Source organism: Drosophila subpulchrella, chromosome 2R, assembly GCF_014743375.2.
Source record: "Drosophila subpulchrella strain 33 F10 #4 breed RU33 chromosome 2R, RU_Dsub_v1.1 Primary Assembly, whole genome shotgun sequence".
In the NCBI taxonomy this organism is placed as follows: domain Eukaryota; kingdom Metazoa; phylum Arthropoda; class Insecta; order Diptera; family Drosophilidae; genus Drosophila; species Drosophila subpulchrella.
In genome coordinates, this window is record NC_050611.1 from 17839061 (window position 1) to 17852306 (window position 13246).

A 13246-nucleotide genomic window follows, 5' to 3' on the forward strand; every position below is an offset into this window, starting at 1 on the left:
CTCCTTGTCCGTCTCTTTCTCTCTCTGTATGTCCATTTGTCCATGGGGTTGCATGAATGAATGGTTGGAATGGTTGGATATACATATAGATAGACGCGACGGAGCTCCGTAGATCATTATACAATATTGTGGACAATTGAGATTATTGCTCTTTGACAGCGGGAAGTATTAAAAAGACCAAATCCCTTGCATGTCGGAATTGAGGCGAGGAGGGTTCAAAAACTCTATTGAAAGCATTTGAACCTTGTCTAGCAGGATTTGGAATGCATTTGCTGATAAGCACTCGTAATTGGACAACCCAAATTTAAGCTAGTTAACTAGGGGTATGTGCTCTAATCTATTTTTCATAATCTGTTAGGAGAGATATTTCTGATAAGTAAGATATCTCTAATAAAGACGAAGCATATGTTAAGCCAAACCTCTAATGTAAAGTTGAATTGTTAATTAGGAGTTAAAATCCTTAAAACAAGACTTAATACTTTCTTAGAGCCAATGCTTCCAAAAACATTTATTTTAAATTAATTCTAAACACACATTTCACATTAAAAGTGAAATTGGGGATTTAGCCTTAAAATCTCAAATAAATACTAATTAAAATCAACTAAGTATTTGTAATATCGAGTATTTTTTAATGAATAAAATCAATTTTTTACGAATATTGTATGAAATATATTAAACATATATGAATATCAAAAGACTGATATTAATAATTTATGAATTATAGCAAAATTTATATGAATAGTGTTTGAATAATATCAAATTAATATGAATAGTATCAGATTAATATGAGTAATGTATGAATAATATCAAAATAATATGAGTAGTGTATGAATTTTATTAAATTTTTATGATTAGTATCAGAGTTATATGAGTAATGTATGAATAATATCAAATTAAGATGAATAGTATCAGTTTGATATGAATAACATCAAGTATTTTGTGTGTAGAGATTGCATCATAATTCTTTTGCAACCATGATTATCAACTTATTTCTGGCATAACGCATTCATGGCTCTAATCCGCCGCATTTCCACATCTATTTCGGCTAATTGCATTAGGTACCAGCAATGAGTGAGAAAAAAACCCCCGAAAGCAATTACACTCAGCCAGTTGTTCAATCGAACGACGAATATCTGGGCGGGATAACACATGTAATTGCCTCAAATTGTGGCAGTGTCCAGTTCTGGACACTCTAAGCCAGTACCATCCTTTACTCGGCTGTGGCCCAAAAAAAAGGGTAAAGTCGTGGAAAATGGAATGGAAAAGTACGGAGACACCAGGAGATTTGCATTCGTAACTCGATTTGCGGTGTGAGCTCTCATCGCCACTCTCAGTCGGTTGCCCAGGATCCTGTGGCATGCAAAATGACAGCATCAGATGGGTGAAAAAAAAGGAGGGGGGCTGGAGGTCCTGGCAGGACATAGACAGATGTCCCTGGCCAAGGGTGGAAGTAAAAAGCACCCAACCACCCACACAGCAAGTGTGTCTTCCAGCTTCGAATAAATCAAGAAAGCCAATTTATATTTGGTATATGGCCCATTAAATGAAATCTTATGAAGTTCGGATGACAATTACATGAATAATTACATGAAAGGGTAGACGCGCGGGTGTCTGCTTAGATGTACCACCCACTCGAAGGACATGGTGAGGCCATAGGACATGGGGAATGGAACCCCCCTTGATAGAACCCCCTGATGGAACCCCATGACAGAGCGGAATGGAACCAAGTGCCCGTCTGAGCCCGAGTCTGGCTTTCTGTATTATTTATGTCGCGCACACGCATACCGCAGGAACGCAAACCGAGAAAGGATATACAATTGCACTTAAAGCCTGCCCCCATATGTGGCAAATGCGGCACACAAGCTGTAACTCAATCCTGGAGGAGAAGGAGGAGGTGGAGGAGATTCACCCGGCTTGTCAGCATTGCGTATACGCCGCATGGGTTGCCAGCTCCAGCTTCAGCTTGTTCAGGATGCTACTCCCTGTTCCCAGCTCTACGATCCTATCCCAGCAGCATTTCAAGTGCGTTTCATTTACAATTTCCTTCCTCGTTTTATGCGTCCGCCGTGTGCCCCACCACACACACAAAGTGCAGTTCCTGTAAAAGGAACTCCAGGAACCCCAGGAACACCCTAGGAACCCTGTTCACTTTGGCTTTCATGTCATTGTTATATGCTTATTGTGCCCATTGATGCCATTCCAACGCCCCCTTGGGCCGCTCCCTTTGGCCTTTTTCCTGCCATTTTTTCTACTCTACTTTCTACTTTCTGGCTTCCCATTGCCGTTAAAACCGTTTGGCTGCAATCGCAATCGAATCACGGCGGCCGTAAAAAGATGCAAATGGCAACAAACCCAACCAAATCCAGTCAGGAAAAGCAAAATGCACCCACCTAGACAGGAGTCGCAGCGACGTGCCCGTTCCATACCATCTGCATATCGAGTCAATCGGGATACGCCTGTATCTGCACTGGGGGAAAGTTGAGATTGAACACAAGTTACGGTCCCATATGGTTTTATTATGAAAGCGTAAGCCATGCATACCTGCTATACTAAACTATTTAATCAAAAAACTTATAATATATTAAACCACAACCATTGAAGCAAACATAGGATCTTAAAAGTTCTAGCTTAAAACACAAATAATGAATGTTAATCCATATTATTTTAAAAAGAGAATAATATGATCTAAGAAATAAACTTGGATAAAAATCAAAAAGATGAATTACCGATAAATATTTACATATGTGATTTTTGAAGTAGGTACATTCTTTTTTAACCAACATGTTTCCGAGAAAGAATTTGTACAAAATGAAAAAACTTAAAAAATCTTGATGTTTCCAAGGAATTTATTAATGATATTTGAAGTACTTTCATGAATATATTATTTATTTACAGCATGGTAAACAAAAATTTTCTTTTAAACATTTTCCTTGTCCGTTATATAAATATAAAACTACCAATGAGTTTTTTTAATGATATTTGAAGTACTTTCCTTTTAAGACCTTCAACATGTTCTATCTTTAGAACCTTTTGAATGAAGGAATTTGAATATTTAATAATATTCTTTTATAAACACCTTGTGGCGATCATGTTTTCTGCCATCTGGCATCGCTGAATACTCCTCAGAATAGATTGGTATCTAAAAACCTCTCTGGTCACATTCCTTAAAGAACCACGCTAAAAAGCCCACTAAGAAAAGAGATCTCAATTTTAAACAACCACTCAGTTATAACAAAGTACAAAATATTTATTATAATCTAAGCATCCAAGTTCTGTGTTTCACTTAAGTGCAGTACTTACCTTGGTTTGAAGGCAAACCATAACCTGTAAAAAGTTTATCTAAGGAACAGTTCCTATCTTATCTACTTTAGTAAACCAAAGGTTATACTTTGTTTTTCTTGAAAACATCTAAACAATAAATGTTTATTGAGAAACAACAGAATTAGTATCAATGTTTGTAATGTTTAGTAATGTTTGTCTTATAAAGGCGATCTTTCTCCTAAACCCCATAATATAATCCTGATACTATCCCCCTTTAATCCCAGTGTATGCATATTAGAGCAGCAGAGGACGGAACGCCAAAGAGGAGCAGCTGTTGCCAGATGGGCGTGTAAATGTGTTTAATGCCAGACAGAGGCTGCCAGGGGAGTCCCCTTTGCCTCCGCCCCTGCCCAGCGAATCGCGTCATAAACAAAGTGACGCCGAAGGATGGGTGGTGGGTGGTTCAGGGGGTGGTTCAGTGGGTGGCTGAATGGCGGCGGCATGGCACAAAAGTAGGCCAAACACTCACAGACACACACACATGCAGCAACACTCACACCCACACACAACCGAGGATTGTTTGGCTTGCTCTAGTCTGTTTGTTGTTGTCTGCTTTGTGCGCCGCCTCAACAAGTTTATTTAATTTTTCCTGCGGCTCCGGACAAGGATTTGATTTATGATTGTGTTGAAGATTACCGAAAAGTCCTGCCGGTATCGTCGTGAGTCCTTGGAGAAAAGAAAGGCATAAGCTGGAAGACTTTCTCAGTTGAGGAAGCTCTTCTTTCAAAACGGAATATATAGAGGATAATGCAATTCCACAGGAAGAAATGGTACGAAAAGTTTAATAATGCTTAAGAAATCTTTTATTAAATATATTAATATTGGTAGGAACCAACCAGATGTTATACTTAATGTTTAAATAATGAATAACCTATGAATAACCATATATCACTCTTTTAAAACCCCACCATCCTAAGCCAAATTCATATTTATTGCCCATAAAACTCTATCTTTCTTTTAGTGTCGCGACTCTTGAGTATCATCAAAGAAAACACAAAGAAAAAGAAAGCGAGGAGGTGGAAAACTCGCAGTGAAAGGTAATAGGATGACGAAAGCTTGAAGTTCGATATGCACAAGTGAGAGAAGAAAATTGGATAAAGAGATATAACGACTTAATGCGAAAATAAGGGCATAAAGGTTATGTAACTAATAAAGGAACCTGCAGAATAACCAATTATGTACTTTAAAAAGCAATCTATTTAGCGGAAGAAAGATCGCTGAAGGTTAATCGATCGAAGGTAATTATCCCTGCGAAACTTTCTCCGCCACTTGCCTCCATTTGCTGCAAGCAGCTAATTGCTTTTGCCGCAATTTCTTTTGCCACTCTATTTGAAAGATCTACAGCTGGCAAGCATCCTACGTATATATAAACTCCACTTCTCCACTTTCAGCCACAAGTTGCGGCAAATTAAAGTCGCTTAGCAAACTTCGATAACTTTGGCAGCAACAAGTTTCGCAAGGACTCCACTTGCACTCCGGCAAACTAAACTCATTGCCGGATACATGGGGCGTATCTTTATTTAGTGGGTGTGAGCAGCCCGATGGCTGCTGTATGTGCGTTTCCTGGCAAAGTTATGCAGACTCGCCTCCAAAGCAGGCACAAACAATTGACTTTTGAGCATCGACGCTGTCGCCGCCTCAGTCTGTCTCCAGGACCTCCTGCCCCAGCTCCTCCTCCTCCTTTTTCCACCACCTCCCCTCATTTTTTCCTACATCCTTGAGGTCCTTGTAGTTGGGTCCTCAGCGCGGTTGCCTTTGGCCCGGCTAAGTAAAAGGCAGAGAGCCAACATATGAGACATACTTGTTACTATAGCTCAAAGTCTCGCAGCAGCCACCTCTTACCTTGCACCACATATGGTTTACGTAAGTGGGTGGGGGGGTGAAGCAAGGGGGGATTCCGGTGGCAAGGGCAGGTGGCAACTTGGCTCTACCGCACTTTAAATGCCAGCTCCGCCCCCTTGTTTTTTGTGTTTTACTGCTTCTTTAATATATGTTAAGGAAAGGCTAAGAAAAAATCTAGTTTAATATGGAGACTTTGGTAAACGAAGTTGGAAATACACTTACAGTTTACTAGTTGCTTTTAGTGGTAAATAATGTATTAGACTTAGGAAAACAAAAACTTGAAATTTAATAGTTCCCTTTACTGCTAGAAGCTGTATTGACTTAATGTAACTCATTTTAAGACCAATCTTCTGATATTTAATTTTTTGTAACATATTTTTAAGTCCAGCATACGAACGCCTCTTTCAAAACACCTTTTTTAAACTGTAAGAAGAAGTTATGAATAAATTTAGATAGTTTTAAAAAAAAGTTAGGAATTCTTTAGTTCTTTAATCCATAACTTCTAATGTTTTACCTTTGAGGAATAGTTGGAATGCTCACATACCAACGCTTCTTTTAAAGTTTTTTTTCTTTTCAAACCGCCAAGGAATATAAATCTCTTTAAAAGGTTACTTAAAGTATGCAATGATTTTTTTATTTTGAAATAACTGAAAGAACAGCTCTTGGGCTTAGGCAAAAAGTTCTATATTTACTTATCATACCATTTTTAAAGAATATATATTTTTTAAAATACGCCAAAAACTAATTCCGCTAATTGCTTGTCTATAATCAAAGTTAAGAAGGTTTGAAACTATATTTATTTCAATTAGTGATCTCATTTGATATTATTATAACATATAAAACAATAGTGATTAAATGATATATTTTCTAATATTCCAAAGTACAAGGGAAATACTTCTATCTTTAGTATAGTTAAGTATAATAACTATTAATAATAATAACTAATTATTATAAATTTGAAATATATGATAACATATGTTAAATCTGAAACAGAAATACTTGCATCTAGGGTATAATTAAGCTTTATAATAAGTAGACGAGCGGCGAGCCAAGCTCCTAGCAGCTCCAAAAACACACCCAGCAGATCCGACTCCGTCTCAAGCTTCAGCTCCAGCTCCAGCTCCTCTGCCGATCCCCTCCAGCTCCTCACCATCTCCAGCTGCCTCTCCAGCTTCGGTTGCCAGCAGTTTGTGCCACGGCGGCTCCAGAAGGAACAGAAAGCTGGAAAAAAGCGCCGCCAGCTGCCCTGTATTTCGTATTATTATTACTCGCAATCGCAATAGCAGCGTTATCTTCGCTCTCACTCTATCACTCCACCTGCCTTCTCACTCGCACTTGGGAAAGCCGACTGTTGCTTTTTCCTGCTGCTTGTTGCTTCACTTGTTGGCTCACATTGCGCATGCGCCCTGTGGGCGGCGGCAATAACAGTGAGGCAATGGGATCCACCACCCCCTTAGGATACCACCCAAAAGAGAGAGTGTGTGTTACAGGTGGGTGGCATTGGCGCCTTGCAACAAATGCAAGCGGCTGGTTCCGCTAGACCCCATATTATACGCTTTTTTTTCCTCCTGCAGGAGGAGGTCAAGTGCCGCCCGCCCTCGATTTTCCTATCAACTGGTTGCCATTGTGGATATTGTGGATGGCATTTTCCGGCAGCGACGTTGGCTGAGGCAGCAACTGCGGCAGAGGCAGCAGCCTCAACAGGCTGAAAACGCTTTTCATCCCTTTTGGCGAACCGTCACCGCGCCCAAGTTACCATAGATACCAGAGTGTGGAGCCCACTGAGTGTGTTCAGCCCCCTTTTAACCCAGCCCCTGTCAAGCCCCCCCTATGCCCCCTTTTCCCCCTTAAAAATGCGACGTCGACAGCGACTGCGGCAGCGGCGGACCGGCGTTACCTAGACTTGCTGCCCGATAAATTATCAAACTTCATAACAGTCACAGTCTGACTGCCAACGGTTCTGGTTCCGCTCCTCCAGTTCAGTTCAGTATCTGGTATCCCCTCAAAAGTATGCCTTAAAACGAAAATCTAACGCCTATGGTTCTAATATCCAACAAGTTCGAGTGATATTATCATACTAACCGATGGTAACTCAAAGTCAAACAACGTGGCGTATACGCAACGCAGGCCATATGGAGCTTCAGTTTCTAGAAGTTCGGAGTGCAAAATGATATGGAAATAGAGAAGCCGGTTACGCGAGATGGGGTGCCACCATATGGTTGGGTAAGTAGAGATAGTACTCACGTTATTGCCACCGCATTTTATCGCATTAAATATTAAATGTGAGCTCCAATGCTTATCGCACCTTTTGAGAGGAGTTGGAAAGAGCTAGAGAAAAAAGAAAACCCCAACATATGGCAGCAGAATTTATTACCCATAAGCATAGCAAGAACCCAAAAAGCCAAACAAATCAAGCTGCAAATTGAATTGCACCGAAACCTTGGTCACCAGCAATTTGACATGTCCTTCTGGTCCTGCTCCTCCTGCTCCTCCTGCTCCTCCAGCTCCTCCTGCTCCTTGTCCATATGTCCATGTGTGTGATTGATCATTGTGATATATCGCCCACTGGCAGTGCTAACACCTAGACGTCAACTTTAATTAATGTCCTGCGTTGGGATGGTCAGGATCAGGCTGGTTCTTTGTCCCTGACATGGGTTTTCGTGCGCTTCTTTTTAATTTAAACGAAATTAAATTCGACCCCGGGGAGGGGAGGGGTGATGATGTTGGTTTAGTGACAGATAAGCCATAAACAAGGAATTGAAACCCAACACCTGTTGATAACCCATACGATGAGGCTCGTCGGCCTCATTAATTGCGCTAAACAAACAGGCAAACGGAGGTTAGGATGGGTTTGGGTGGTTCGGGTACGAAATGGAGGTGCAGCTGGAGGACCTGGGTGCAGCCAGCAGACAGTCTGGGAAATTTATGGCCAGCTCATATGCAGCCGGTTGGCAAGGACAGCCCTGAAACTGCAGCAGATATTGACTTTTTATGCTGACTGCAGGGCAATAAAAAGAGGGAAATTATTTACCTCTCGGCTTATGCTACAGACAGCAAACATATAGAGGAGGAGGAATCTAATACCAAAATACAGCTTAGCTTTAATGGTCTGAAATTTAAATATTTGAGCTGCATAAAAAGGAGCCAAGGAAAAGGCACATAATTCGTAATTGAACTGATGGTAAGTGATAGAAATCGCTGCTACGTGCCAGTCTTCAAAAGGAGGGGGGAAAACCAGGGAAAACTACAATAAAACTCCATTAAATGTCTGCCTTGATAATTCCACGAAATTGCCACACCAATTAAGCGTTCCATCTGCAATCTTTTCACAGCTAGACATTTATTTCCATACAGCGAGGACTTTTCGGCACAACGCTGCGTATGCTTAATCTGCTTTAATCCCCCGCCAGGCGAAGTCTGTAAGTAAGCTGCTCTGCGTAAGTATACGGCCAAGATTATGGCTTATAAATATATTTATATATATATACATGTATATGTCCAATATCCAATATCTATAAAGCCATCGATAGTTACTTTTTTCCAACTTTCTATGACATGTGAAAACATCAAAATTGTTTTTAAAAAAAGCAAGCAAAAGTAAAGCTTTCAGCCAGTCAGGCACATTAAATGCCTTTAAGTGCCAATTAATGTTTGACTTACACAAGCGAATATGAAATGGTGGTGGTGATGGTTGGCTGACCGAAACATGAGCACTTGGGGTGGTTCCCCATTCTTATATATGGGTATACCCATCCTCATCCTTAGGATTTTCCTGGGTATTGTCCCAGCTGCCGGACTTATGACCAAAAGTATGTTCTATAACGCCTGCGGCTCTATATTGTTAGCACATACTTATCGTAACTTTGGAAGCGCGCAGTAAGACTTTTAAAACATCAATTATATTTACGTATCGGAGCGTATTAATGCCCATCTCTTTATATGGACGTTGCGCATCTTGGTCTCTCTGGCAGGAATGGCTACACCTGATAAGCCGCCTCATCGCAGGCCAGCTTCATTTATGACTGGAACTAATTAGACAAAAGTCCTTTCATATGCGGATTTACATCCTTTTTGGGCCACTTCGTTAGCCCTTCTCGACGGGCTGAAGGAGAAGAAGGAGCTCAATTTGCTTACACTTGTTTCGTTTCGGTTTCAGTTTCACTGACATTTCTCGTAATTAAAAAAGACTCGAGCTGCGAAGAACAAACTCTTGATTAAGTGGGTGCAAAGTGTCAACAAATTATTCATTTACCCAGTAGTTGCTCCACCCAAAAAAAAAATGCATACAAAACAAGAAAGAAAAGTCGCCACAAAAAGAGCGAAGGAAAAAGTGGGCGAGTCTGTGTTTTAAACTGAATGGAGTTTTAATTAACAACACCCCCTAAAGAAGCAGACAAAGCTTTAAACTTAATCCCCTTTACTGTCTGTGCTGTGATTTCAATTTGCCATTAAAAAATGGCAATCCTCATGGCTTTTATGCAAGGCTATAGAGCATATATACCATATAAAGCCCCAACCTCCAATAAACTTGAGTGGCATGTGGAATGCCTTTCTATGGGGCAATCAAAGCGGCCAACTATCGGCACGGGTAAATATTTTAAGAAATGATCAAAAATTCACCCCTATAAATATATATATAGAGCCCACAACCCTTATTTGGCATCCCAACCAAACAAAATCAAAGTTCCTTTCTCGTTTGCCCCATACTTTGTTTACTTTTGCAACATTTTTTCCTCCATTTTCCGCTGTTATTGTTGGGCCAGCATTGTTGTTTGCATAAATAAATTTGGAATGAAATCATGTGTCACATTAGCAGCGCCATCTATGCGCTGCTGTTTTCATCAGGACCTATTATATCACCCCCCCCCCCATATATCGATGCCCTATGTTGACACATGGCCATGGGATATGATTATCATGGGTTGTGATGTGATGTTGTGGCCATCTAATGACATGTCCAGCGGGAAATTTGATTACAAATCAAAAATAATAGTGTGGGCCAATGCATTTCCAATGTTATTTGTTTCTGCGCAGGAGTTTTCTGTATTTTTTTTTATTTTTTTTTGCCCGGCTGCCATTGGACATGGCTTAATTGAGTTCAGCAAATGATTTTTCAATTAACACTGGCGGCGAGGCAAAAGAAATGAAAGCGGAATGAAAATATTTATATTTACACAACAGTGGGGCAAGAATAAGGCGGCAACTAGGGGTCCAGGTTCAGGTTCTGATTCTGGATTCTGGAGGGGCAGAGGAAAAGGAACTGGGGTCAGAGGTCGGGGCAAAACGGAAGCGGATGCGTCGCTGTCAATGTTGGCACAAATTGTTTGTCACGCAGTGCAAATACTTCGTGCTGTTGCTCTGGTATGCGGTATTATGCGCGATTTATTTCTCTGTCTGTGTGGCAGGACCAACAGGAGCAACAGCAACACAACACAAGGAGCAACACGAAGACAGCAGCAGCAACAGCAACAGCAGCAGCAGCAACAGCAGCAGCAACAGCAACAGCAACAGCAACAGCAACAGCAGCAACAATGCCCCGCAGCAACCAGTAAATTTGATATTTGTTGATTTTTCCTTCTCTCCTACGCATTTGATCCCCCAACCCAAATCCACCCACACACATTTCCAGCATTTTCGCAATTAAAGCCAGAAAAATGTGTAATATTAGACTTGAATGATGAATAATGTTATAAGCTTCTAGGAAAATCTGTCAGCTTATTAACTCTCAACTTTTACCTGGCTTCGCCGAAAAACATCCTTGCTTCCTTGCTTGCTTCCAGCAACTTTTAATGCATTTTTATGAAGTTTTCAGCATGAAAGTATGGTTAGGGGGTCTTAATTTTATTTACATTTTGCATTTTGCGCTCTAAAGTTGCCAAAGTAGTTGATTGGCTTTGCCTGCCACCAAATTGCTAAATAATTGCCATGGGAGAAAGGACTTCTGGGGGGGGCAAGAACGATTGCGAAACAAGTTAATTTCATTGAAAGTGATGCTCGTTTGTGGCCTGCCACGTGGGTGGTCCATTATACCATTTCACCCTTCAACGTTTCAACCCTCTGCAGTTGCAACAAGGGCAAAAATAGCAACAAAAAAGCCAGCGATGACGGCAAGTTTGTGTAATGTAATTAATTAATTACGGTGAAACAACGTAGTTACATGTACAGTTATGGCGGTATGGCAAAGTGCTGGTTGGCCAGAGGACAGCGATATTCCTTGGGTTTTATTAGCCAGCAAGGAACAGAATATTACGAACCCTTTACCACCCCCCCAAACATTCCATACCACAACGCCTAGTTTCGTGTTTGCCCGGTAACTTAATTACAAATTATAGTGCAATTAATTCTGCGGCCTGGCATTATTAGGCGCATCAGGCGCGTAACACAAAACCGAGTATCCCCCGGATTCCAGGATTCCAGGAACTTAGGAACTTGGTAGCTTGGGGACCCCCCCATCTCAACACCTTCGAGATGAGATACCTTTGGTGAGTAAATGAACATTAAATGGAACCCACCGCAAAGTGACCGGATCCGATTACCGGGCAGTGAAAGTGCCACATCTTAGTTATCCCAGTTATGCGGCAAGTGGATTAAAGTGGCGTCGGCAATCTCAATCTCAATCTCAACCTCAATCTCCAATGGCCACGTGTATGCTCGTAGCTATAACCTGATATCCAATGTTATTGCTTGAGAATACACGTAGTTCAACGAGATTTGTTCAGCAATTAAACGCGGCCATCGAATGGGTGATAAAAACTGCAGTTAACACTTAAATTAACTGGAAAAAAGGTATCCTTAGATTATTTTTAAAGGATTATTGTGGATATTGTAATTGAAGGTAAATAAAACAAAAACATTTGATTGCTATTGATAGCAGTGCTTATAAATGTTAGTGCTTTTTCAAGGATCTACCTAATTCCTTCGTTTAAAAATGATTACTTAGTTGGTCAATTAGTTAGAAAATCACTTATATTAATAAGCACTGCTATTAATAGATATTAATACAAAGAATAATTCATTGTTTAACAAAATACTTAACCTTCTTTTAGATTGTTATAATCTTTAACAGAGTGTATTTTTAAGTAAGCATTTGTATATTTATAAAAGCAAACATTGCTGCTTGACTTGCTTAAAAAAAAGCTATGTATTAAAACCCCAAAATAGTTACATTTCCAATTCATAAATTAATGATTTTTAATAAATCTGCCATAGTTAGTGATAGTTTTAGTTTTAGTAACAACTTTTTGAATAAATATTAAGGGTTAAAGTGAAATCCATTCTTGACTTTAGCAGTATTTGGCTTGATAAGTCAAAGCAAAGCAAAACTTTTGATAAGTTTAGTGCGAAGTTAACACCTTAATGGTTAAAAATAAAAATTAAGATCTGAAGTATTCTTTAGTTTCATTATATTATTTTTAAAAAAGCAAATACGATAAATTCTCGTTTTTAAACAAGTTACAAATTAATTAGTTTTATTACACAACAAAACTCTCTGCCCTTATATTTTAGGAAAAAAGGCTATGTATGGCCAAAAATCAAATTTTAGATCATTTTACCAATAATATAAAGGCATGGTAGCTGACTTATAAAACACCTCCTTCAACTTAGGTAATATTTTTGGTTGTTTTCTGGTATTCTTATACCTCCTTCACATTTCCTCTTTCAACAGAATTTATTTCAGTTCGCGGGAAAAATATTATTTGATTCCTGCTAAAATAAATAAGATGCGTGTGTCAATGGATTGCGCATAGAACAAATTGAATGGCATTCGGAAAATTCATGAATTAAATTCCACAAAGGTGTGCTTTTATTTATGTTCAATATGAATACAGAATGCTGCCTATTAGCAATTTGCCGCAAAAGACGCCAAATAACAAAAGAACAAAGGGGCATCAAAGAAAAGGTTTATTACTTTGAACTGACAGTCGTAGTTATTAAAATTTTAATTACAATTCCGGAAAATGTTCACTTGCCGAAGGGCTTGGCAAAAAACAAGCGATGTATTAAATTAGTGTATATATGGTTAGTTTATGACTTGGCATCTTTATTTGGCCAAAGCCTTGAGGAAATATTTGCTGTGGAAATA